This window comes from Artibeus jamaicensis, unplaced genomic scaffold (genome assembly GCF_021234435.1).
Source record: "Artibeus jamaicensis isolate MK-2021 breed Jamaican fruit bat unplaced genomic scaffold, CSHL_Jam_final contig_391, whole genome shotgun sequence".
NCBI lineage: Eukaryota > Metazoa > Chordata > Mammalia > Chiroptera > Phyllostomidae > Artibeus > Artibeus jamaicensis.
This window is the reverse complement of record NW_026521814.1, coordinates 22,701,408-22,727,814: the sequence shown is the minus strand read 5'-3', so window position 1 is coordinate 22,727,814 and position 26,407 is coordinate 22,701,408. Positions and strand designations below refer to the sequence as shown.

At 35.8% G+C, this 26,407-nt stretch overlaps 1 protein-coding gene across 4 annotated transcripts in view; it reads right to left on the bottom strand.

Annotated features, from left to right (window-relative positions):
• Positions 1-26,407, bottom strand: part of GULP1 (GULP PTB domain containing engulfment adaptor 1) — a 217,486-nt gene that overhangs the window by 137,826 nt on the left and 53,253 nt on the right. For all 4 annotated transcript variants that reach the window (XM_053665219.1, XM_037162974.2, XM_037162978.2 and 1 more), the window contains exon 2: positions 12,396-12,524. The gene's annotated coding sequence lies outside the window, so the exon portion shown is untranslated. The remainder of the gene's footprint in view (positions 1-12,395; positions 12,525-26,407) is intronic.

Sequence of the window (26,407 nt, the reverse complement as noted above, 5' to 3'; positions counted from 1 at the left end):
ATTTTCTGAAACTGATCGTCACTCTATTTGAGCTTAACTATTTTCTATGGTTAGTGTTGAAATATGTGTCCATGTTGTAACAAAAATTGAACATTATACTAATTTGGGAAAGAATTACACAATATAAAACAATAAAAAAGTTAATATTCTCAAAAAATAGCTTGTTTTGTTTTGAAACTACATAATGACCTTTGTCCTCTATCTTCATTCCTGATTTTTAACACTATTTCTAACATTTTAAATATGCAGGGAATTTTAGGTTGAACTATTTCTCACCTATGCTTTGGCCTCACTGAAGTGTTAAGGGAACATGATCCAGTGTTTCATTCACTCGGTCTCTGCCCGATTCTCCCCTATTTCAATGAATGTCTCTGACATCCCTCTGCTGTGTGTATTATGGCCGTTGCACTCTGCTTCTTCCAGTAACGTTGGCTCTCTCAGTGCTCTTGTCCTGTCTCTTCGGTCAGAGAGGGGGAACGGGCGGGCACACTGAAGAAACGGCAACTTTGGGAGCTGAGTTCCCTGATTCTCCTCATCGCTGCCAATCATCTGAACACCTAAGGGTTTTTAATTCGAGCTCCCATCCTCACTGTCCTGACCTCTGAGGTCAAGATAAACAGGGGCCTGCAGCTTTAAATACCTCAATACTCCTCTGCTGTGGGCCGACGAAGCAACTAGTTATGTATCCCCAGATTCCTTGCTTGTGTAAGAATCTGGAACCTGCATGTGTGAGTGCGGAGGGTTCTGGGCACCGCTCCCACCTTCGGTTAACAGTCCTCCCCTGTGCTTCGCAGTTGTAGCTTCCTTCTCAAATCTGACACTATATCCTTTTCTGGATTTCTCCCACTTCGTGCTCTACTGAGGGTACTCTGACTTATTTGCCAGCATAATTCTGAACTGAATTATATATATTTAACTTGTGTTCTATCCAGAGATTTGGCATTGTAAGTAGCATATTACTGTGTATGCTTGGTTTATCATAAGGAATAGAGAATCTATAATTTTTCTAAAATATAACTTAATATCAAATATAAGCTTAAATTATAAAAAGAGATACCAAAAACTCTTTCAATAATCTCATTAACCTGAAAACTTACCATTGGTGTTTGCATTATTGTTATAGGGTACAGAACTAATGTACTTCTGTTTTACTATCTCAAAGTGCTGTTTTCATCTCTTCTAATTAAAAAAAAAACAAGATGTTTATCTTGGAGTCCCCTTATAATGTTACATATACTAGAAAACATGCAAATAAAACTATGAAATCGAATATTAGGTAGGAGAAAAGAAGAGTTAAGGAATCTGGAAGGACTGAAATGTGAGGAGGGAGAGAGGCATAAAGTGTGGGAGAAGATGAAATATGTAACACGTCAAGCACAGAACTGAATGTCAGATTGTCTCAGGAGATGACATGGAATACTGACTAGGTATTTGATGTTTGGGGATTAAAATACTTTCTCCCACTTTAATGCATGTCTTCTGGATAAAATAAGGACTCTACCTGGGTTCTAATCCTATCTTTGCAACTTGACCTTGGGCAAGTTTAGTTCACCTCTTTGTGCCTAAATAGTCTCATCTGTAAACTACTTCAAAATTTCCCCATGAGATTAAATATGTTTATTTGTATAGACAGTTTAGAGCAGTGCCTAACATAAAACTATATAACATGTAACTTTGGCCATTATTATTAATATTACTAATGTGGCTAAATATCCCATGGCAGGTTTTTAATATTTACTTAGAAGTTTAGAAAATTTCTGGAGTGAGAAAGCACATAAACTCTAAACAGATAGATTTTCTAGTAAAATTCCATGTCTATAGTACTAATTAAGTCGAATTTTACATAGGACTAGTCATTTCAAATATTTTGGGGATAGTCTAACTAAATGATATGAGGAATGTAAACTTGCTTGGAAAAAGTATAAATCTCTACTGAGATGAGCAAAATGTAAGCTTATGCTCCTTTTATAATTATTACTATCTATATTTTCTTATAAAATAATTAACCGAGATTTATTTCCAGTATATATATATATATATATTACTTGAGTATCTTCTAAATGAATTTCAAATAAAGAGGGTTTGCCTACTTTACAGTCATTAACAAGTCATATGTTTGTTTGCATTTTGAACTATCCTTAAACAGCAATATTTTTCTATTCCATCCTAGGTCAGGGTTAGCAAATAACTGTATTGATGAAGCAAAGCAAACAATTCTATTGAAGCAATTATCAAAAGTTGAAAAAAAGACTTCCATAAAACTGTCAAATGATTCTCCCTATTGCAGGAAGGCATTGATTTACTCTGTGTTATCTCTTGGTAACTCCAAAACCAGGAAATAGCCTAATGCACCATGATATCATCCAGTATGTGTCAATGAAATCGCTGTTTAATTTTCTGAACCTTGGTAGAAATCAAACAGGAGAACATGCAAATATGTTCTGTTCTCCAGCACAACCCTTAGATATGTAAAGTAGATTTCATATTAAGGCTCTAACTTTGCATTCCAGGAACCTAAATACCACTCATGGCTTAGGAATTAGTAAAATCTGCACAGGAATGTTATGTCTAATCACCTTACATAAGGCAACCTGCATTGCTGATGACAACTTACATAAAAGGATCCGAATTGGTGATTTATTAAATTGCTCATGCACTGATAGTTTTCAAAATCAAGTGAGAAAAATGTTGTAATTTATTTAATAAATCTAATTTATGTCCTATTTTATGTCCAAAAGTAATAATCTTTTTCCCTGATTTACTAAATATCTAATTAACTATACTAAGAATGTACAATCCATATCCCCATATATATTTCAAGATATTTTATAAAATACCTGGCTCAGGTGGTATAACTCTTTATTCATTTACAGCTCATTTTCCTTTTATGTCAAAAAGACACCCAATCCTCGAAATCAATTACATATTTTTTAAATACTATGCTATAAAATTCTATTTCAGATACATTTTATGTGTTGAAATTTATCCCAATACAGCATTTTTTCTGGTTACAGAAGTTATATATACTCCAATACCTTTAAAAATTAGTTAATGCCCCAGTTAGTGTGGCTCAGTGAATTGAGTGCTGGTCTGCAAACCACAGGGTCACCAGTTCGATTCCCAGTCAGGGCACATGCCTGGGTTGTGAGCCAGTTCCCAAGTAGAGGGCTTGCAAGAGGTAACCTCACACCAGTGTTTCTTTCCCTCTCTTTCTGCCTTCCCCTCTGTCTATTAAATAAATAAAATCTTTAAAAAATTAGTTAAGGAGAATAAAATTCAAATCACCTAGAAATAGCCGCTGCTAACATTTAGGTGCATTTACTTTCAGAATTTAATACTGAAGTAGTTGGGTCAGGTATATAGAGTATGAAGATCTTACTGTAGATAAGCCGTGTATCCCAGTTTTGTTCTTTACATTATTGTTCTTTTTGCATTTCAAATGGCTATTTCTTATGCCATTAAGTATTTCTAAATGTCATTATTTCAGTCTGCATAATATTTCTTTGTTAGATACAGTAATAATGTAATTTTTTCAAGTATCGCCAACAATTTCAGGTACCATATATACTCTCAAAGTTCCGTACTCAACATCACCTGTCCTATATAGACAGCTGCCTCTCGAACAGCCTCGTTTGGAAGTACCACAGCAACCCAACCTGGAACTGTCCAAAACGGAATTCATTATTTTCTTCCCAGGTCTCTCTCTCTCTCTCCCTCTCTCTCTCTCACACGAGCACACACACACACGCACACACACGCACACAGACATACACTTTCAATCTCAGCACCTACAGTGTTGGAAGCTAATAACCTGAGCCATTACACTTGATTCCTCACTTTTCATCCTTTGCCTCTGATTTACATAAAATCCATTCCCCTCTTCCAATATACCATTATTACATTTATTTTTCTTCATTCCCACCGGCATCTCAATCTCTAAGCCTCCATTATTTCAAACCTGGATTATTGCACACTCTCCTAGCTACCTCTTTCTCCAGCATTGCTCAATCATTTCCTTATTTCCACATTGCACCCATCATGGGTTTTGCAATCTTATTTGGTTGTTCATCTGCTTAACTCCCTCCAGTGGCACCACACTACATTTGGGATAATGGTAAGTTCCCTACATGACCCCTATCATCTGCCCCTTTCACCTCTTCATCATCTCTCCTCTCTACCTCCTACCCAGCCCTGTGTATTGGTTATTTCAGCTGCACTGAACTGCTTTCAATTCTTCCAGTGAACTCAGATGCTGAGGGGGTCCACTTCCTATCCCGTTCCTTCTGACTGAACATTCACCCTTAGTTTAGACATCATTTCCTTTAGGCAGCTTTCTCTAACATGCACCAAGCATAGGCTCAGGGTCCCTGCTAGGAACATCAGCACTGCAGTGTACCATCCTAGAATGAGTTAAAGAGAATCTCCCCGAAATTCATCTTCACTCAGAACTTCAGAATCTGACCTTATTTGGAAATAGGATTTTAACAGATATAATCAGTTCAGAATCTTGAGATAAAGCTCTGGAATTAGCATAGGCCCTAAGTCCCATGACTGATAATATAAGAGAAGAGGACACATCCAAAGATACACAGGGAAGAAAACCATGTGAAATGGAGCCAGGCTATAAAAGTCAAGGAATGCCAGTAACTGTCAGAAGAATCTCCTCTAAAGCCTTTGAAAGAAGTGTGACCCACTGACACCTTGATTTCAGACTTCTAACCTCCAGAATTTTTGTTATTTTAAACAGCCCAGTCTGTGGCTCTTTGTTACAGTAGCCCTAAGAAACTAATGCACCTCCCTCCCTAGACTTATTGTGATATGTTAATTGTTACATTTCTATTCTCACTAGACTATAAGCTCTGTGCAAAGCGAAAACTAATTCTATTGTTTACAATTTTTTTATTTTTTATTTGGGGGGCTTCCCCCCCTGGCCGCCCTCACCGGCGTGGCTGAACCGACTGTCTGGTTCGCTGTTTACAATTTTATATTCACTGCTAAGTACATCAATTGGCACATGACAGGTAATTAATAAACATGTATAAAAGAAAATATTTGTCAAAGTAGTAGATATCTATCAAAACCTAAGCAACATTATTTACTCTACATTAAGTTTACTGGCAAAATCTTTATTATTTGAGGTTTACCGCATTTAGAGTTTTGTGGCTTTCAAAAGACGGTTTGGAAGAGGGGTTTTAGCACAGATCTATTGTTTTTTCTGGTCCCACATTCACTCCCCATTCTGGTCCCAGATCTCTGAAGGTTTTTGGGTCATGATCATGCAGCCTCCAGAGTTGTGAATCAAGTGTCATGGTTCCCGGCACCGGCTAAGTAATTCAAGCTCAGCCATGCAGACTCCCTTTGTGAACGTGGGAGTAATAGCATGAAAACCGCACTCTTGGCCCACATTTAGCTCTGGGCAGCACACTTCACAGTCTCTCTCCACTTCCTGCTTTCTAGACCCCTGGAGCAGCTCCAGCTTGTCTTTCCTGAGAACTGTTTTGTCTGATCACCCTCTGATTCTATGAGCTAACCCACAGCCTTTTGTTTAACATGCCCAGAACTAATTTCTGTAACTTGCAATTTAAGAATGGTAATCTTCAAATGTAGGTGTGATTCCTACATAATACAGATTGCTTGTATGAACAGGTATTGTTTCACAGATGGTTACCTGTTCAAAAAGTTTCCAGCTTAGACTGTCAGGCCACTTACTGATGAACTATGCAATTTCAAATTCATGACTTGCCAATTTCCTTCTCTGAGACAGCCACTTCCATTTCCTTATGCATTGCATAAGCTAATGTAAGTCCTATTCTTATCCATCATTTAATTTTGTCTTATGTATAAAAATTCTCCTTTTTAAGAACATTTTTATTAGAAATTGTTTATTTTAAAATTTTCTCAATGTAAATCATGCTCTAAAAACACATAGAACCATTTTACAAAAATGTTACTTCTAAGTAAGTGAAGGCTTTGGTATGACAAGTGACACTCAGCATAGTTTACACTAGAAGACCCATAGTTCCCCATTTTGCAACACAGAGACCAACATATTCAATGAGCATTGCTTTGCAAGGTTTCATTGTTTTGTTCAAATAGCAATTAATTCATAAATAAACTATTTATTATAATTGCATATTATGTAAATACATAGAACTTTTTTCCTTCATATCTCTTCATTAAATGAAAACTAATGTTATTATGACACAAGTAAAGATTTATTTGAATACTATTGATTATTAGAGCACAAGTTTATTTACTTACATAGATATACTAAATGTAAATTTTAGATATACGAATTAAGGTTAGTAAAAGCAAAATGTTTTCTTTAACTCCAATGACTTAAAGGTTATTTGCTTTTGTATTTAAATGCAGATAAAGCATCATAGATCTCCTGAATAGGATTTGAATTTGCTCTCCACTGAGCTGTTCCCCTAGAGATTCTCTGCGGATAACAGTGCTATTAGTCTTACCTATTGAAACAGAAGGGGCAGAAGAAATTACACTTCTACTTCCTTCCTGCTAGGTTCTTAACATTGCTTCCAATTGTGTCATCTATTTATTCTCCTTATTCTCCTGAACAACTGCATCACCTTTCACTCTCTGCTCAACTTATTATAATGTTCATGAGGATATATCTTCTAATATTCCTAAAAGCTTAAAACTACATTAAGGTCACATTTTAATCCAAACTTCATTTATGAGCTCAAATTTAAAACCTTCTCTTTTCTAAAACACTTTCTTCACCTTGTACTTCTGCACATTTACAGTGAACAGACTTTTTCCTTCATCCTATCCGTTGATGTCCCAGTGTAGCTCCATAATTAGCCCCTAATTTCCCTTTCTCTTTCATTCATTTCCACCTTAGGCCAGTCTGTAAGTTAAACTACTTTATTGATGCTTTAGGCCTCTTCTGCTCTCTTCAGCTCTTTCATCTTTGACATTAGTTTACAACAGATGGAAACCTATTCTGTGATGGTCATTAGAGTAGAAATTCTGCTCAGTGCTTTGAATATAAAAACAAATACCCAAACACTCATTTTATTACTAGAAAAAGAGAATCCCATACAAAGGCAAGCAAAAGTTAAAACATATCTGGAAAATTTTATATAATTCTGTGGACCTATATTAAGGAATAATTAAAGATGAAGCTTAGATTTTTAGGACGTTAAGATTCAGATCACAAGTCTTCTTTTTCTTGAAAATGTTAAAGATAATGACATAATCCCATTATGTGACAAAAGCCATTTTGTAGGGGACAGTTTGAGTGGGGAAAAGTTCAGAGACAGTTTGACCTCGGAGTGGCTATTATGCTAGTTTCGGCAAGAGACAACCAGTCTGTAAATAGTAGGAGAAAGATTAGAGAAAAAGAGTTAAACAATACAAATATAAGGAATAGAATGAAAAAGATTGGTTAGTCAATTAAAAGTCATGGCATTAAGAAAGAAGGAATTAAAATGTATTCTAAGCTTTCAAGTTTGACTAACCAAATGAATAGTAATTCTAATCTGAGAGGTAGGAAATATAAAAGAAAGAACATAATTTTTGAAAATGTGAGATCATGCTCCTAATCTCTGACCTGTTGCATTTCGGCCAACCACACAGACATGTCAATCAAATGGCGCCATCCAGAAATCTGATGGAGTAGGTAGTCTCCCAAATGGTTTCCACTGATTTCTACCTGCTGGTATTCATGCCTTTTTGTGATCCCTGACAACTGAATGAAGTCTGGACTTACAGAATCACTTCTAAAACATTAAAACTGCATTAGTGGTGGTATATTATTCGAGAGACTCCCATAACAAATTACCACAAACTGCATGGCTTAAAACAGAAATTTTTCTCTCACAGTTCCAGAGGCCAGAAGTCTGAAACCAAGGTGTCGGAAAGGCTGCATTTCCTCTGAAGGCGGTGAGGGATATTTTGTTCCTTGCTTTGCCCAGCTTCTGATGTCTCCAGGTGATGCTTGACTCATACTTGCATCACACAAGTCCTTGCCTCTGTCCTCACATGGTCTTCTCCTCTGTGTGTGTGTCCAAGGACACGTGCCCTTGGATTTAGGACTCGTCTAGTTAATCCAGAATGATCACACTCAACACCCGTAATTTAATGACATCTGCAAAGACTCTTTTCCCAAATAATGTCATATTCACAAGTACCACAGGCTTGAACACATCTTTTTGGAAGTCACCATTCAACTCACTATAGGTGGGATGACACTACCTAGATTTGGTTAAAAAGGAATGTGGTTTCCACCACGAGGGCTCACCTTTGCTCTCTCCTAGATTGCTTGCTGTGGGAAAAGCTATCTTCTTTACAGTGAAGTAGCTCTATAGAGAGAGGTCCTCCATGACTGTGTCTGGAGGTGGACCCTTAACCCAGTTGAATTTGCAATAAACCGTAGTTCCAGTGCACAGCTTGACTGCAGCATCATGACAGACCAAGAGCCAGACACGAGCTAAACCGGGTCTGGGCTAATAGCCCACAGAAGCTGTGGGACAGTAAATAAGCACTGGTTTTAAGCTGCTAATTTCTGGAGTGATTTATCACACAACAATCAATATCTAATATGGAGCTCACAAAAAGTGTATAGGCTAGTTCAGCAATAATTAAGATAAGCCATGGAAATGAATTTAATTTTGCATTTAAGAAATATATATGGAGCCCTGGCTGGTGTAGCTCAGTGGATTGAGCGCGGGCCTGAGAACCAGACAATTGCAGTTCGATTCCCAGTCAGGGCACATACCGGGGTTGCAGGCCAGTTCCCTGCAGGCCAGTTCCCAGCAGGGGATGCATGAAAGGCAACCATACATTGATGTTTCTCTCCCTCTCTCCTTCCCTTCCCCTCTAAAGATAAATAAATAAAATCTTTAAAAAAAAGAAACATATATGGAGTATGATCTACAAAATAACATTGTGATGACTTTTATTTAGATGTACACTTTTATAATATATATATATACACACGCGCATATATATGTATAAAATGATAAATGATGGCCTAGTCCCAAGATTGTGTAGTTTCAGGGAATGATAGACAAGACTAAAATGTGCTCTATGGCAGAGAAATATAAAAGGTGTTAAGTAAGGTACAAACCTTACTTAAGGAGAAGGATCTGGTCCAGATTTCAAAAGAACTTCCTGGAGAAGTTGAATTTTAATTTTCACAAATTTAGCTACTTATAACTATGTATTAACAATATTCTCTTTCCTTTCAACAATGCAATATTTAAGGCACCTCTAAGCAATAAGGACATTTTTCTGTTCCATTACATAATATTTCTACAATAAGCTTATGCAAGCTTTTAGGGCAAGAACATATACCCATTTCTGTGACTGCCAAAAGGGCTAAAGCTAAATTATCTACACAGATAGTTATAAATCAAATCAGACCTTTACTTCATAGGTCATATGTTTTGTTTGGTATAACTTGTTTTTACTCTTATTATTGTACTTTCATCTTAAGGAAACCCAAATGACTTTAAATAGTAAATAAATGAATCCTCATTCCAGAAAAAGTCCAGCCATTAATATAATGAGAAGAGCTTGTCTGACATCAGTGTAAAGCTGGCAGCCAAGGAGAGTGGACTGAAATGCACATGAGCGAACAGTGACAACTTCATTGTACTAGTCGGTGGGGGTGGTAGACACCATTGAGTATGTTTACTATGGCCATCACATTCAAAATGGCTGACCGATGATAGCTAGTGGTGCGGAGGAGGTTAGGGGCTGGAGGGACTGAGCAAAAATAAGAAAAGGACTCATGGTCATGGACAATAGCGTGGTGCCTGTTGGGGGGAAGGGGTTATTAGGGGACTAAATGGTAATGGAAAAAAATACAATGAAGATTAAACTTTAAAAAATTAAACAAAAACAAAATGACTGAGCAAGTAGAGCAATGAATCTACATCAAGTTTTGCATGAAGCTTGAACATTCCTTCTCAGAAATTATTTGGATTCAGAAGGCCGAGGCTATGGGAAACTGGTGATTGACAGCTCCATCATGATAATGTGCCCACTCATGCATCATGTCCCCTACAGAGTTTTTTGATGAAACATCAAATCACCCAGCTGACTCAGCCCCACTACAGCCCAGATTTGGCATCTGCAACTTCTGACTTTTCGCAAAACTAAAATCACCTTTGAAAGGGAAGAGACTTCAGACTGTCAGTGAGATTCAGAAAAATATGATGGGGCAGCTGATGGCAACTGGGAGAATTGTGTGAAGTCGCAAGGTGACTACTTTTAAGGGAACTGAGGCATCATTGTTCTATGTACAATGTTTCTTATATCCTGTATCATCTTCTATAAATGTCTCTATTTTTCATACTACATGGCTGTATACCTTCTAGACAAACATCAGATAAGAAATTGCAATGAATTTTTTAATAAAAATGCTCTGAATGCTCTAGCAAAGATATGAAAAGGGAGCACAGAAAACCCCTCAGTGTTTAAAACTAAACCTACTAATTTGCCAAAACCAAATTCACTTTTTTGGATTTCCCCATTTCTGTTAATGCCATCAACAGGCTCCCTTTTCCTTAACTTCCCATCACTTCTACCACTGCCAAATCTCATCTACCTACATCCTGCTCCCTGCTTTTTATTTATACTACTTTCATCCTAACATTTCCATTGTTTCTTGTTTAAATTACTGAAAAGTTTAAAAACATTGCTTCTTAGGGAACCTTGATCAGACTTGATGTTTGTGGGACCACCTCATCAATGGGTAACCCAGTACCTGCATCTCGATAACCCACTACCTGCATCTCTAAAGTAATTAGTTACCAACTAGTCTTTCCTTGAATATAATTCAACTGTTACACTGTCATTGTGTGTTATATTTATCTGTTTGTCACCCAAGTCTCATCCACTAAAGTACAAGCTCATCAGGGGTGAAGACTGCATCTTCTTCACCTTTCTTTTTCTACAGTTCTTATTGTAGTGTCTTCCAAATTGCAAGTATTGAACAAACGCTGTTGAAAATAAAAGAAAAAGTGTACAAATTATTCTCTCTTCCTTTGGGTTTGTTCTCTGTTCATTAGTCTAACATGCACATCATTTCCACATGAAGCCTCTGAAAGGACGTGGGTCGTCTAACTGTCCTATAACTGTGCTTCACCATACACACACTGCTGCAATATAAATATCTAAGTCACAGAACGTATTTCCCGCTGCTTTGTTGTATCTGTCTGCCCTTCCAATTTCCCGAATACCCCCTGTGCTGCCTCAGCTCTGCGCGTTTGGTCCAACTTGATCCTCCATTTAAATGTTCACCTGCCTTTAGAGTTCTATGGACCTCAAAAAGCACAACTCACATTGTGACTCATTTGTGTTCTACAATTGCCACCCTGAAAGTATTATCATCAGCAACTGCCCTTTCTTTATACTTCTTTTTGACACTTAGCACATCCTACCTGTAACTAAGGGCCCAAAATATGTTTCTTAGGTTGTCATATTTTATTGAAAAGTAGAAGACAGAGGAAACTGTTTCTGTACCTTTCTGCATGTAATACCTAGAATCACCACCACTGCTTTGAAATAATCACAGTCCTTAGGCTTACTATAATAATGTTTTCAATAAAGATTAGTTGAATAAATGTATACTTGCCATCATTCATAAATGAAGTATTAGAGACTGTGGGAAGATAATGCAAATATAATATTCACTTTATTCTACACTTACATTATGTTGTTCTATAAGGCATATAGTGGTGAATACGTGAGTAGAGTGTACTAATGCTTGCAACCAAAATTTAGAATCTCAATTTTTAATTTTTCTTCCACTAGGTTTTTCTTAGGGAAATTCTTGGAATAAAAAAATATAAGTCAATGAGTTAACAAACATTTTCAAAAATAACTGATGAAGTGGTAATTCCTTATCACTTTCTACAGGTAATTTCAGTCATAAAAGTAAAAAGCCTTTACAATATTATAACCATTGAACCAGGGATGCTAATTTTAGTAACCACTAATGCAAAATGAGCGACGTATATATCTACCTATAAGCATATTATCTAAATAATAAATATACAAAATATTTTAAAATAATTTGCTCATATTAACCAATACAATAAAAACCATGAAACACTAATTCATATTATCAAATAGGACAAAAGAGATATGTTACAAAAATAATTAATTCAACAAAGAATGTGTATAACATTATCAACTTTGCATACAGGGAAAAACCAACAAAACAAAAATCAAATGATAGAGAACAAAATGACAGCAATTTTTAGAAAACAGGTTCATTCATAATTTTAATTTTACAGTATTTTGTTTTTATGTAATTTACAATTTTTTAAAAATGTTTGGTGCAAATAAAAACATTTTTAGTTTCAATTTTTTTTCCCAAACAGCTCAAAGTAAATAAACAAATAATCACTTATTCTTACCTGGTTTTGCTGAACTTTAGTTGAAAGAATACCGACACTTGACTTTGGTAGTTTCAGTCATGCAGCTGCCATCCAAGTTCTCTTGCAGTCACTTTCTCTCCTACGTGTATCAGATGCAATCACATAACACTAAAAACAGAATTAAAATTGGACTTAGTGGAATGAATCAATGATTATATTTATGTGTACCACAATTTAGAGGTTTTAATACATATTCTAAAACAAAAAAAAATTTTCCTTCCAGGAGAAACAACACAAATTATTCCTTCCCTTAATTTGGTATTTTCAAATTTACCTCTGACCTAAATTCAAAAAGTAGCAGTATTTCTTCTTACCAAAATATCAAAGAGCTTTTGTATGGGGGGGGCAGGTGGAGTGGTGGGTTTGGGGGCAAATATATGAAAACACATGTTTTGTTCTGCCTACTCTGTAACTTTCACATAAACCATTGGTAAGGCCACACCTGCATCTTTTACTCTTTTAAATTACAGACTAAAGACAGATTTCAAATATTTTATCTCTAGCTCTTTGCATTTATACCATCTGAAAGCTAGCTTTTTCCACCTCACACATTATTTTCTTTAGAAGCCTGTTTATCTATTTGTTGACCCTATTCTTTTTTACTTTTTAACATAGAAAAAAAGAAGGGACCCTAGTTTAGCTGGCCCCGGAGGCAAACTCTGAGGTAATAAATGAAGAAAAGAAGTTTAGGAGATTCAAAGGGAGAGAGGTGATAGGCAGAGCATTAATAACATCTATCATACAAGGCCACAATTTTAAAATTTGAATTAAAATATAAGCAGGGTATATTTTAAGGCCATTTATCGGTATTTATAATTTTAACCAAAAAATGTGTATCTCCCATCATTTCATATTAAATCATATGTTATTCTCTTAGCATTAATGGGCCATAGGGTATATAAATGATATAACCCACTTTATCTTGGCTCGAAATGTAAAGACTGAATTTTCACATTCTTCCATCACTAGAAATAAATTTGTTCATCGTGGACAGGACATTTCAAAGAAGACACAGCTAAAAGGTAATCTTAAAACTCTGTCAGGATTTGCAGAGCAATTTACCAGATCATTTTCTCCTTCTGGTCCCTGGGAAGAGGGAACAAAATGAAAGGCAACATTAGTTCCTTTCCAGCACAATGGTAACTTCTCTATTTATTTTGTGCAGCTATTAGTCTCAGAAAAGAAATAAGACAATCCAAGATAACCAGACTGTTAAAAAAATTCACAATATTATAGCAAAGTAAATATTTTCCTGAAATTATTCAACTTAATTCAACTTCACATCCCACAGATTTTGTTTTTATCTCATATTGACTGAAATCCAGTCTTACTGAGGGAAATATTTTTCAACTTAGAATATTTTATGCAATGTTACTGAGTAAAGAATAGCCCAAAACACCCAACGTCAAAAGACAAGAATCAACTTGTGCCTATTCCATTTTCCCTTTTGCAGGAAAATGACATCTACTCTGAAGTGAATCTATTATTCATGTCTGAGGTGATTAGATTTGATAATATAAAAAGCATTTTAAGTATCCTTGCAAAAAAATGTGATGTGTTTATGAGCTGCTCTTTTGAACATTTTTTAACATAAAATCTTGATTTCCAATTCAAATGATTCTTTAAATTTTAGAAGCATAACACACTCAATTTTGTGGTGTGGCCATCATTTATTATATATTCTCATTAAATTTAAAGATGTAATGAAGTTAAATGAAACCTGCCATTTCTTTACCAGGCCATTCATTTTTCCCAACAGTATAAGTTTAAAAAAAAACATTATTAACATTGCAATGTGACTAAATGCTTTAATTTGTTACTGTAACACTTATATCTTTAAATATTCCAGATACAATAAAACCAAGCTAAGCAAACAAGCTAAGCAAAAAGGTATTTTTACATTAAATGAAAGAAACCGCCATCTTAAAAATGATGTTACTACATATTTTTCTTAAATAAGCTCCAAGAATTTAATATTTCAACCTAATTTGCAAAAGGCTGCCAAAAAGAACATTTTCCTGAATATTCATTGCTTATCTCCAACAGGCATCTAAATTCAAAATATACAAAATCAGATCCTTGGCCTATAACTGTCTTACTTCACTTTTTTTGCTTTGTCCTGTGATTTTAATTAAGTAAATAGTACAATCTTCATTCTAATTGCTCAAGCCAGAAACCTTGCATTATTAATCCCTATAATTTCCCTTACAATCTACATGCAATCAAATCAGATTAAATTTAATTCTACTTAATAAAAAATACTTGGTTTTGTATTAAATTTACATCTTAATTAATCCCTACATAGGCAACCAGGCCATAGCACCCTCCCTACGAAGTCCAAATGCCTTGGCATCTTTTCTTAAAGATGTCTTCTCCAGTCTTTTCACCATAATGCCTCAGGCAAAATGCACAAACATAGTGACTCGGGACGGCTGCCCTAAGTGGCTTGGGGCCGTCATTTCCCTTGGATTCTAGTGTTTTCACTGAGGTGTGGGCATACACACAGTCATAACTATACCCCTATGCTCTAAGGGAAGTTGGAAAATGAACTTAGTTCATTAAAAGAATATTCATTGAGCACCCACTGAATATCTAATTGTACTAGTCATTAGGGAGAAGAAAGTAAGTCTACGTCATCCTTTATCAGTGCGTTAAGAACTGCATTAATGGCAAGGTCAAGTGTGGAAGAAATGAGGAGAGGGTGGGACCTGTGAACCTTTAATTTAGAAGTTATTCAGTGAAAAGACTGGGAAAGGCCAAAGTTGCCAATGAGAACATCATAGGCAAAAGCACAGGAATAAGAAAAAACATGCCACCTTCAAGTAGGCAAGTAATTAGGTATTCATGATTTGAAAATAGGATGCTTGTGAAAGACTGTTTTATAAGAAATTTTAGTGGTAAGGTAAAGCCTTGTTAAGAAGTTTCCTGGATGCCATGCCATAAAATTTAGATTTTACTCTAAAGGTAGTAAGAGTATAACAAAACAGGGAAGTCATGTGCTGTCGAAGATTATGCAGATGTGGCTCTGAAGAGACCGTGAAGTCGAGGTGAGACAAGCAAAACTGCATCTTAGAAATGTGTGTATAATTGTCATGTGGGAAAGCAAAATAGAAACAGACTCAGAGCATTCCTGTTTGTGAGATGTAAAACTAGAAGGGTGCTTGAGATTTAATTTATGGAGGAATAAAGCAAGGCCAAGACCACCCTGATCCTGGCTTTCCTATTCTCAGAGATGTCAGTATGGACCCAGAATTCACATCACCTGATACTCTTCCACATTCATTTCAAGTTCTCAGCATGGCAAAGAAAAAATGATAGAGGATATGACACGACAAACTATTTCAGAACTAACAGAATTTTAAATTCACCAATTTAACAACAAATTCTATCTAGTTCTTTCCTCTACATTTGACACAAAACTTTTAGCAGTGCATTGAAGCTGTCACCAGCAGGAAATTTTTCTAATTAGAAGAAGTAGGAGCACAATTATCAAGTCATTCACTCTTTCAGCTGAAATCAGTAGAAAACACAAGTCGCTTGTATGACACTTTATCATATTTTCAGCCTAAATAGGTTAAGGCTAAGTCTTTGTTTTTTTTTAACATTAACTCTGCAAATTCTGACCTCTTAAATATTGTTGTTTATGGAAAACACAGCCTAGGCATCAGGATGAATCCAAAGTAGTTACAACTGGTCACAGGTTAAAAATGTGAGTTAGTAAAAAATGTATGGCAGAGTGAAGTTCATACCTGGGTAGGGAAACTTTTATTAACACAATTGGGAATTCAAAAAAGAAAATAAATCGAAGGAAAGAAAGAAATCTTGGCAATGTTTAGAGGAATTGGAGGGGTGGAAGGTGGCGAGGACAGGGAAGAAAGAGCAAAGGAGCCTCAGCAAAAACAATAGAGAGAGCTGGAAGCATTTCTCTTATAATCACTAATCACAAGTCCTGGGATTTACTCTGGACCAAAAAGGTAACAAGCACATTCTTAACCAATCACTGGGGTGTACAACCACTGACTCACTCCCACCAATCAGAGTGAACTCTTAGAGATTCAGATATGGCCTGTTCTTCAAATCACATGGCTCCTACACATGATGAAAGGGGAGTTCCACCAATGAAAATCTGACCCTATGTATAAACACAGAGATAGGAAAATTAACAAATAAACACTAGCTATACAGCACATGAATTTAGAAAGATATAAATGAGATAATTCATACATAGCAGAAATCACACTACTTGGTATATGAAAATAAAACAGTAATTCCCAATAATTATGATTATTTCTGTTGGATTGTTTAAATGGTCTACACTTTCACATTATAAATAAAACTATAATACATATCTTTGTTCATAAATATTTGTGCTCATCTCAAATTATTGCTTTATTATGGCTTCCTAGAAAAAATATTTGCTCTTTAGAGTATTTTCATGCATACTGTCATTTTCTAGAACGATATACCTAAAAAACTTCCACCAGCAGCAGATGGTAATGCTAATTTTAACCACCCTTGCCAGCTGTGATATTTTTTCTAATCTTTTGACAACTGGATTGTCTAAATGTGTCTCTTTCTGGTAAGGTAAGTATACTACCTTAACTGCAAGTAAAGTACAACTTTTATGTGTGATTTATTAAATACTTATTTCATAATTTTTATTTGCCTTTTGGTGTACTCTTTTTTTTATAACACTTTAATGAGGTTTTTTTTGAACTTCTGATACAAAACAAACTTTATACCTTTGAATTTTTTATTTCTTCTGCTTTCCTTGCTCTTCTCCCAGATAACTGCATTCATTCACTCAATTCCTTCATTAGATTAGGAAAAGGTTGGTTTTTACCTTTGTTTCTCTCAAAGTCAGTTTTACATTTTACCTACAAAATAATGAAAACAGCTACTCTCAAAGGTGTCAAAGAATTTTATTTAACTATTATATTTCTCCAATGTTTTATAGATTTAATTAGTTTAAAATTTTTCTAAATTAAACATTTATTTAGTTTATCTTCTAACACTAGGACTATTTCTAAAATACTGCAAATAAGGATTTCAGCACCAAGCTCTTTAGAAACAGAATTTTGTCCCAATATTCTCATATTTTAAGCACCTTCTTTCTGTTCTTCCTTCCTTCTTCCCTCCTTCCTTCCTTTCTTCTCCCTTTTCCTCCTTTCTTTCCACTTTTCTTTCCTTCCTTCATCTCAAAAAAATTTTTGAGTCATTGTTTTTACTGTAGTATTTTAATATACTAGAACATATTCAGATGATTAAAGAAAGTATTTATAAAACACCTATGGTAAAAGCCATGCTTAATATTTGAAAGACTTTATATTACTATCAAAAGATGTAAAATTGTGAAAAAAGTTGTAAAACTATGAAAATAATTTTCAGTTTCTGTGGAAATAGAGCACCTATTCAATAAAGGTTCTCATTAAGCACTTTTGTAAATAGCCACAATAGAGGCTATTCAAATGGAGAAAATCAAGAAACTGGTTGATGAAAATCAGGCTAGAAAGCATTCATTAATTTGAATTACATAAAAATTCATTAGTTTAATTTTTTGAGTTCTGTGGAGTTTAATTCATGTTAATATCCAAGAAGTATGTACTATATTCAAAGACAGATTTCAGCAAAGTGTAATTCAGTGATCCAATTTCCCACAGTTAAGGCGGGGATGAGGGAATAGGAAGAAGAGCTTTATTAATCCTTGTCTCTATTCTAAATTAATTGCAGTATTGTCATACTTGAATAAGGGAGGGGGGCAAATGTAGGTTTACGGTTGTGAGTATACAAAACACAGAGTTCATTCTTGTGTTAGTATTTATTAATTACTGTATTATTTTCCATACAAACAACTGTAAATTTGCTTTTGCCCCACCCTGTATAATTTACTTACACAAACCCTGTTCAATAAACATTGCAATGCCTTCTGCATCAATATGATTCAATATAAAAAGTTTATAAATGTGTCTATTATTAACCAAATAATTATTTTATAGATGAGGTAATAGGATGCTGTCATTGAAAGTATTTTGTATCCTACTTTGGTTATGTTTCCAGGCCTTTTTTAGCCATCAAATATTTTCAGTATTAAGATTTCACAATCATCCTTTACATTGCTCTACTACCAAAGATTAGTATACTGTTTTAAACTGCTATTCTGCTCAATGATATTTTCACAAAATGGTATACCACTTTCAGTTTAATTAATTTAGCATGTACGTACATCCTGCTTTCCTGCCAACACCAGCACCTCTAACAACACCCTGCGTTCCTCTGCAGACTTACACCTCTTTCCTCCTTCCTGGTAATTACGTTTGGCCAAGGGTGGCTCTGGTGCTGCTGCCAACACTGACCAATGACAGCACCATCACCCTAATCATAATTATTCATTCAGGAATGAAAATGTACACGGAGTTAAAAAAAGGAAAATCAAGCTGGCACCTTTCCCCAAAACTGTTTAAAAGGGAGCAATCCCTTTCCACCTGAATTGATTAGTTAGAAGACTGAAAGCCTGGTGGTTATTTTGTCCTCAGGTTTCCTGCCTTAAAATGCATCCAACTCTGTAAAAAACAGAGTTATGAGAAATGAATATCTGAATGCCTGAATCCTGTCATGCCTGAAGCATCACTCGAGAACTTTCAAGTGTGATAACCAATATATTTTTTGGTTTGCTTAACTGACTTTTAATTGAATTTTGTCATGTACAACCATAAAAAAGTCACTCTCAAATATATTATATATAATGCATATATTTTATTGAATTGTATGTGACTTTCCCTAAATTGAGTTAATCATACAAAATAATAATGGGTCAAAATGATTAATTGATATGTTGAAAAAATTATCTACAAAATTATTATTCAGCCATTGGTGTTTTGAGGATATTTGTTGTTATTAGAAGATGCACGCGGTTCGATTCCCAGTCAGGGCACATGCCTGGGTTGCAGGCTGGTTCCCTGCAGGCCAGTTCCCAGCAGGGGACGCACGAAAGGCAACCATACATTGATGTTTCTCTCCCTCTCTCCTTCCCCTCTAAAGATAAATAAATAAAATCTTTAAAAAAATGTTAGTTATTTAAAAAAAAGAAAGAAAATGCAAAGCACATAGAAATCCAGATGAGTCTTCAGTAGATTTTTCAGATTTAAAAAGGCAGAACTTAATATACTTTGAAATGTTTGTGTTTTCTTCTTTTTTTAAGATTTTTTTATTTACTTGCCTTTAGAGAGGAAGGGAAGAAAAAAGGGAGAGAAATATCAATGTATGGTTGCTTCTCCTGTGTTCCCTGCTGGGAACTGGCCTGCAATCCAGGCATGTGCCTGACTGGGAATCGAACCATGATCCTCTGGTTCGCAGGCCCACACTCAATCCACTGAGCTACACCAGCCAGGGCGTTTTCTTAAGAAATCATATAATATATACGTTCTTCAAATTTAGGTTTGAGTATTATATTAATCAATCACTTCTGTTGAAGACAGTATAAATGTGATTGGTTTAAACAACTATAGAGTTAAGATAGATAAAATCAACTCATAAGTTTGACATGTGATAGGTGATATACAGCATTTACAATTAAAAATTATGCAAGGTAAAAATATCACTTCATTACTGATGAGTAATTACTCTTTATTACTGATAAGTAATGATGAGTAATGTTATTTTACATAAAAGCAAATAAAAACTGATCAGCAGCTGAATAGATTTCAACCTGATTCTACTCTAATAAGGTACTTTCTTATTTCTTTAAAGCTTTTCACAAAGACAACGGCCAAGTAAATCTTTTGTGCTCTATTAACTGGTTATAGAAGTTTCTAGAACAACTGTTTATTTTGGCACCTGGACTGTTTATAGCTTTCAGTGCCTGATAAAGATTTAGTATTTGCTCTGTAGTATCTGACTGACCTATCAAAAGTAAAGAGAAACTCTTTACAGTTCCTGAAAACATAAATGTTATAAGAGACTTAAGGATACATTAGAGACCTGCGTCTACAGTTTCACGATTTCATTTTAAAGACTAGGTACACAAACTAGCAAAAGGCAACAAGAAGTTCTCCCCAAATATCAGCTATAAAGAAATAAAAGTTTAGCTTATATAACTTATTATTCTCATTGTTTTGCTTATAAAAATTGTAACTGGTTTTCTTTTTTCTTAAATAGATTCAAACATAATATGCTGTTCAATTATCCACTACCTCGATCCTTCTCTAGAACATGCTACTCCCCCACCCCCTACTCTTTTAGACCTGAGCTACATCTCAAACAGAAATCAATCAACTATAATCACTGAAAAAAGAGGTGACAGAATTATAAATACATGTTTGAATGATTCCTTCCACTAGTTAGAGTCTAAGTTATAAAATGAATACATCGAAAATTTATAACGAACAAGCATTATATTTACCCAAGCTATAAACATCTTTCTCTTAAGCCTGCTCTGTTACACATTTTCCTCATCAGAAGGGAGTGATTTCTATCTTGACAATTGTCAAAGCTGTCTCTGCTTCGGTTATCTCCAGTTACTCTGTGATAAGTGAAGATAGTTTCCTATCTGTGATCAAAGAAAATTGCAACCATCTTATTTGAGCCCAATCTCCCAAGGCTCCAAAACCCAGTGATATAGTTTAGCCTAGGTTGAGCAAGTCTTTCCTTTGTTCACAAATTTAATTGATATATAAATTCACAAATTTATTAGAATAACTTGAAAAATGTGGAAATGTCATCATAGTTAGGACAAGTTAATTTTATTTGACTATTTTATATTTTATATATAAGTTAGCAAGGTAACCTACAGAGAGCACTTGCAACATGATGCTAATCATACCATTCTTCCTCTCCCCTGAGGGTATTTTCAAAGGAACTATATGAAAGCACATACAAAAGTATAAAGTACTATACAAATATGAGATCATGTTACTAGCCAAAATTTTTTTTAAATGCATTCTGGGAAAAGTTATGACTTGTGCTAAATAAGGTAAAATTTACAACCAAATTTTCCTTTTCCAAGTGATGTCAGACTCCACACTTGCATGTAAACTTTTTCAAAGACATTTCATAAGAATTCAACACTGTATCAGTGTTAAAAGTAGAGGGTCATGCAATCCCAAACACATCTAATTTCCAAGCTGTGAGTAAGTCAAAGTAGTCTCCACAGTGTTCTGAATGGGCTTTAAGGGAAGTGTGTTCATGTCAGCCGTAGCAGTTCACCTCTGCAGAACTCACGACTAAACGGAATTGGGCAAAGCCATCTTCATCGTTCCCATCTACAGGAAAACACTTAAAATTGAATCAGTACAGTCCATTCTTTCAGATAATAAAGACTTCATTTAATAGTTAATGAAGATGATATTACCAAGAGCATATAATCTCTGTGTTTCACTATAACCATTTACAGCAGAAAAAAGAAAAAAAGAAAGTGAAATGAGTAGAACAAAAGGCTTCCAGTCTCATAGACTGTGGCCAAGGGAAACCGGGACCTAGCTAGCTGATCGAGGAATTTATCTCTCTCCCCGAAATATGACTGGAAGCCAGTTCACTAGTTTATAATAAGCAGACTATGACATTGTAAAGACGTTCTTTCCTCCTCTCCTCGCCAGCTGTATTCATACAATGAACAGTTATGGACGACCTGCTCAGTCCTGTGCGTTGTGGGTACAGATGGAGCAATGGAACTTCAAATCTAATAGGAGTCAGACATAAAAATTACAGCCTGTTATTATACATGTTAAAATACATGCCACCCTATGAAGCACTTGCACCTAACTTAATTCTTAGTACTCTCCAAGTAGCGATCTCTTCAAACTAGGTCAGCCTCTGACAGTGATGAAGCTGTCAGGTTCTTTGTACTTATCGAATGTTTTCATGGTTATAATAACATTTTATTTAAAAAAAAACAACTTTGTCCCATATATTTCTTTCTTTTATCAACAAGAAAATCAATATTGAGTGATGAATTGGAAGTATTAGAGCCAAGACCACAACTCAGAAATTCTAATCATTTTATTTCTTTTTCACTGCTAAATAATAACACCTCAGTCTGCATGCTAAAATCCTGTGTACTGTTTGTCATTTTATTTCACGTTGTGGGGGACAACTATGTTTATCCATAATACCTGAAAAGAATAACTCTTAGCCATTGTGACTAAAACATGATCGTGTGAGAAAACTATTTTAGGCTATGAATTGCTTACTGGGCTTTGAAGTGAAATAATGGTGTTTACTTTTTTTCTATTAATATATGCAAAGAAAACTTACAACTGAAGAAAACAGGCCCAATGTGACATCTGAAAGAATATATACTGGAGGCTGGTACACCAATGATTATTGCTGCCTAATCAAGGCAATGTTCTATTCAACCTACTTACATCTTTCCAACTGAATTATAAGTACAGCAATCACAGGTTTACTGTATGTCTGAATTAGATAAAAAGTGCATCAGAAGATGGAGGTGTAGGTAGACAAACTGTTCCTCCTTGCACAACCAAAGTAAGGACAACAAAAATTTAGAAAGAAAAAAACAAGCGGTACTGACAGAAAATTGAACTGTATGGAAGTCCAACATAGACTTCCATAGAAAATAGACAGGGGGAGGGCAAGAATAGTATGGGAAATGTAGAAGCTAAAGAACTTATGACACATGGACATGAACTAAAGGTGGGGAATGTGGGTGGGAGGGGGTTTGCAGGGTGGAGGAGAGTGAAGGTGGAAAATGGAACAACTGTAATAGCTTAATTAATAAAATATGTTTTTTTAAAAAAGAAAGCCCAGCTTTCAGCTGACAGTGACTGTTCATTATTGCCTGGACCTGTTTTTGCATTTAGGGTGTCCCTCATTGTTTAAACAACTTTTTAAATGATTAAAGTGGTATATGCTCATTGAAAAAAATCAGCGACATAGAAAAATAATCATCCCTAAATAATCACCTCAAACCCAACCTCTCTCCCCCTGAATTACAGTTGGTATTTTGGTATTCAAGTTTTTTTTTTTTCAGTCTTTATTTTGAATTCCCGCATAGTATTTTATTCTGTTTGAACATTGGGTTGTTTAAATTTTTTATTGTTATAAATAATGCTTTGATTTTAAAAAAGTGCATCAGTTTCTCTATGCAAGATACATAGTAAATGATACATATTTGGAAAGGAAAGGTAAAGACTGCTAGACCAAAGAAAAATCTTATGCACAGGTCATTAAGCTCCACCTTGGGAAGCAAACAAAAATCCCAAACAACAATAACAATTACACACACAGACAAATAGAAGTGGCACATACATTTGAAACCAACACATTTAAAGGCAACCCTATCTCACACTTTTAAAACTCTAACTCTGCTTTTTGTCAATGTTACCTGCATAGTCTCCAAGTACCTATTCAGGAACTCTGCACAGAATTAATTTATTCAGGACAGAGACAACACTCCGAGATGCGATAATTATCACTTTTCAAAACTGAAAGAGCCTTAAATACTTATTGATGTCACCAGTAGCAAGTAAGTTTAACTCCCTGTAAAACTTGTGTGTATATTTTCAGTTCTACTTGTAGGTTAAAATAATCCATGAAATAGTGAGAAAAAAGTTAAATTGGAAGAAAAATTGGTGAATTCAATGGGGGGATTATTAAAAAATTTAAATGAGATCCAGGGAAATCCTCAAAAACTAAGTAAAGAACAGTTATTTCTCATTCACTGATGGCTTCATCAAAGCAAAAATGCATGGAAGGTCAAGTGTGAGCCGGTCCCTGGACTAGGTGTTTCAGGTCCTCCAAACAATGCACTCCCTGTGCCTAAGCAACTTCTCACTATACTCAAACTGCCATTGTTTGCCCCCAAAATGCCTGCCCTGCCTATAAATCAATCCCATCTACAAGCACCCTGCCCTCGAGCTCCAGCTGGAGGAATAACCTGAAGCCATTCAGCACAGCCCTTCCCCTTTGAGGAGACTAGAGTGAGCACTCGAGCTAAGACTAGATCATCAAAGGCTTAAGAGGGGACCATGTGCAAAAATCTCCATGTAAACAAACTGACAGTAGATTACCCAGACCAAGAACATGCTCCACATTCTGAACTCGGACATGGAACAGAATTAGACTATTTATAACTGGAGCCGAAAACAAAACACGTAAGAAGATGCTTTACTGATGTTAGGAAGCAGTAGTAGTCATGAAGAATAATGAATAGAGAGAACGTTAGTAGTAGCAGAAAAGCAAAGATGGATGGTAGCTGTCATTCCAATAGCAGAGATTCAAGTCTGTCACTGGGAGGCTCAGAAGAGCTGCACTGGTTCCTGCCCATTTCTGCACCTCAGTCCATTTTCCCCGAGTTCCCTTAAAGGCTGGCCACATGCTTAGGACTGCCCACATGTCTCCCACCCTATGCCTAACCTTACGGAGGTAGCTGAGCGTGTCTCTTCTGTGCATCAGAAGAACCTAACATCACCTCTTCTGTCTGGTGTCACTGCCGTCCACGTAAAGAATCAGTCTTAGAACCACAAGTAGAAAAACTTCATCATACACAGCTCTGTAAAAATGCTATTTCTGTTCTATCAAATTCATATACTCTCCAAGAATTACACTAATCCAGTGAACGAGTGGGGCTGGGAGGGAGGCCACACGAGTTTTTGTCATGCATGTGATGTCACTGAAAAAAGTGCAGTCTCTAAACAAGAAAACATGCTCTTCATTTGCAGACATCTGCTCTACAGTTAATTCAAAAGCAGAAACAGACAAAGATGTGCTATGATTTCTCTCTTTCTTCCCAGGAACAATAAAGCAAATATAACTTATCTGTGGCTTCTGTATTTTCTTTGTTGTGCTTAAAACATTTTATGTTTTTTTTATTCAAAGCTAAATTAAATGTATTCATAGACTAAATCAGTATAGCAGGAAAAAATATTCTTCCTCAGTTTTATGAATCCCTCAACACCAAGAAACCCCAATCATTTTTCCTAGTTTACTCTTATATATTACATTTTATTTTCTTATATTATAAATAATAGGTACAGACTTTTTACCATACTTATTAAATCATACCCTGCAGCTGGGAGGAAAAAAGAAGAATGAGAAAATGGGAAAACGAAGGGAGAAAGGGAAGGGTTAGGATGTAGGCAGGATGCAAAGGACAGAAAACAAAGGGTACAATGGGGGAAGAAAGAGGTGCTGGATTAATAGTTACAAGTGCACCTGTGGAGTATCACCACAACCCTCTTCCCAGACCTCACATAGGACCTCCACCCACCCACCCACTCTAGAGACAAAGGCTCGTTAGGGAATACAGTGCTTAGGCTTCTTCATTACTCATTCGGTGATGCTGTCACTCTTCTTGCTGAAGGACAGTGCTGATGACCACTTTGAGTGGCAGCCTCCTCTTGTTCTGGTAAGAGGGCGGACACACACTCCTATTTGTACATCCCTCCCATGGGTCTCTGTATGTAACTGTTACTCATTACTATCTTGGTACCTATTTCTCAGTTCCTAGGATAATATTGTACTTTTGTCACTCTACCTCCAGACCTGACACTTGACAAATAAATTCCATTTGCTGGCATGAGTTGACCTAGACCTCAAAAAGAACACCTGTGAAAGCCGCAGGTGTCTATGTATTAATACCACCTGATCCCCACGGCCGTGCCATACGTACAAGCCCAACCTCCCTGCTGCTTCATCCGAACTCCTAGAGCTAGTCCATTTCCTCAAAAGTGCCTGGAGGTAGTCTGAGGAAAGCCTGGGTACCAGGGTTTTGGCCACCCACAGGAACACAACTGATTATACAGGAGGGAACTTCCACAACACCTGCCCTCTCCTCCCTCCATCCTGCCGATTCACACAGACACAAATAAATGCTAAGATTAAGAGAAAAACCGAAACCATTGTTCCAGTAACTAACAGATATTTGTTGAGTGTCAGAGATATGTCTCAACAATAGTGACACAATAGTGAACAAGATAGATCACTTGCCCTCAAGGAATGTATGCTCTATTTACCCACATACATAAACTAAAATCTAA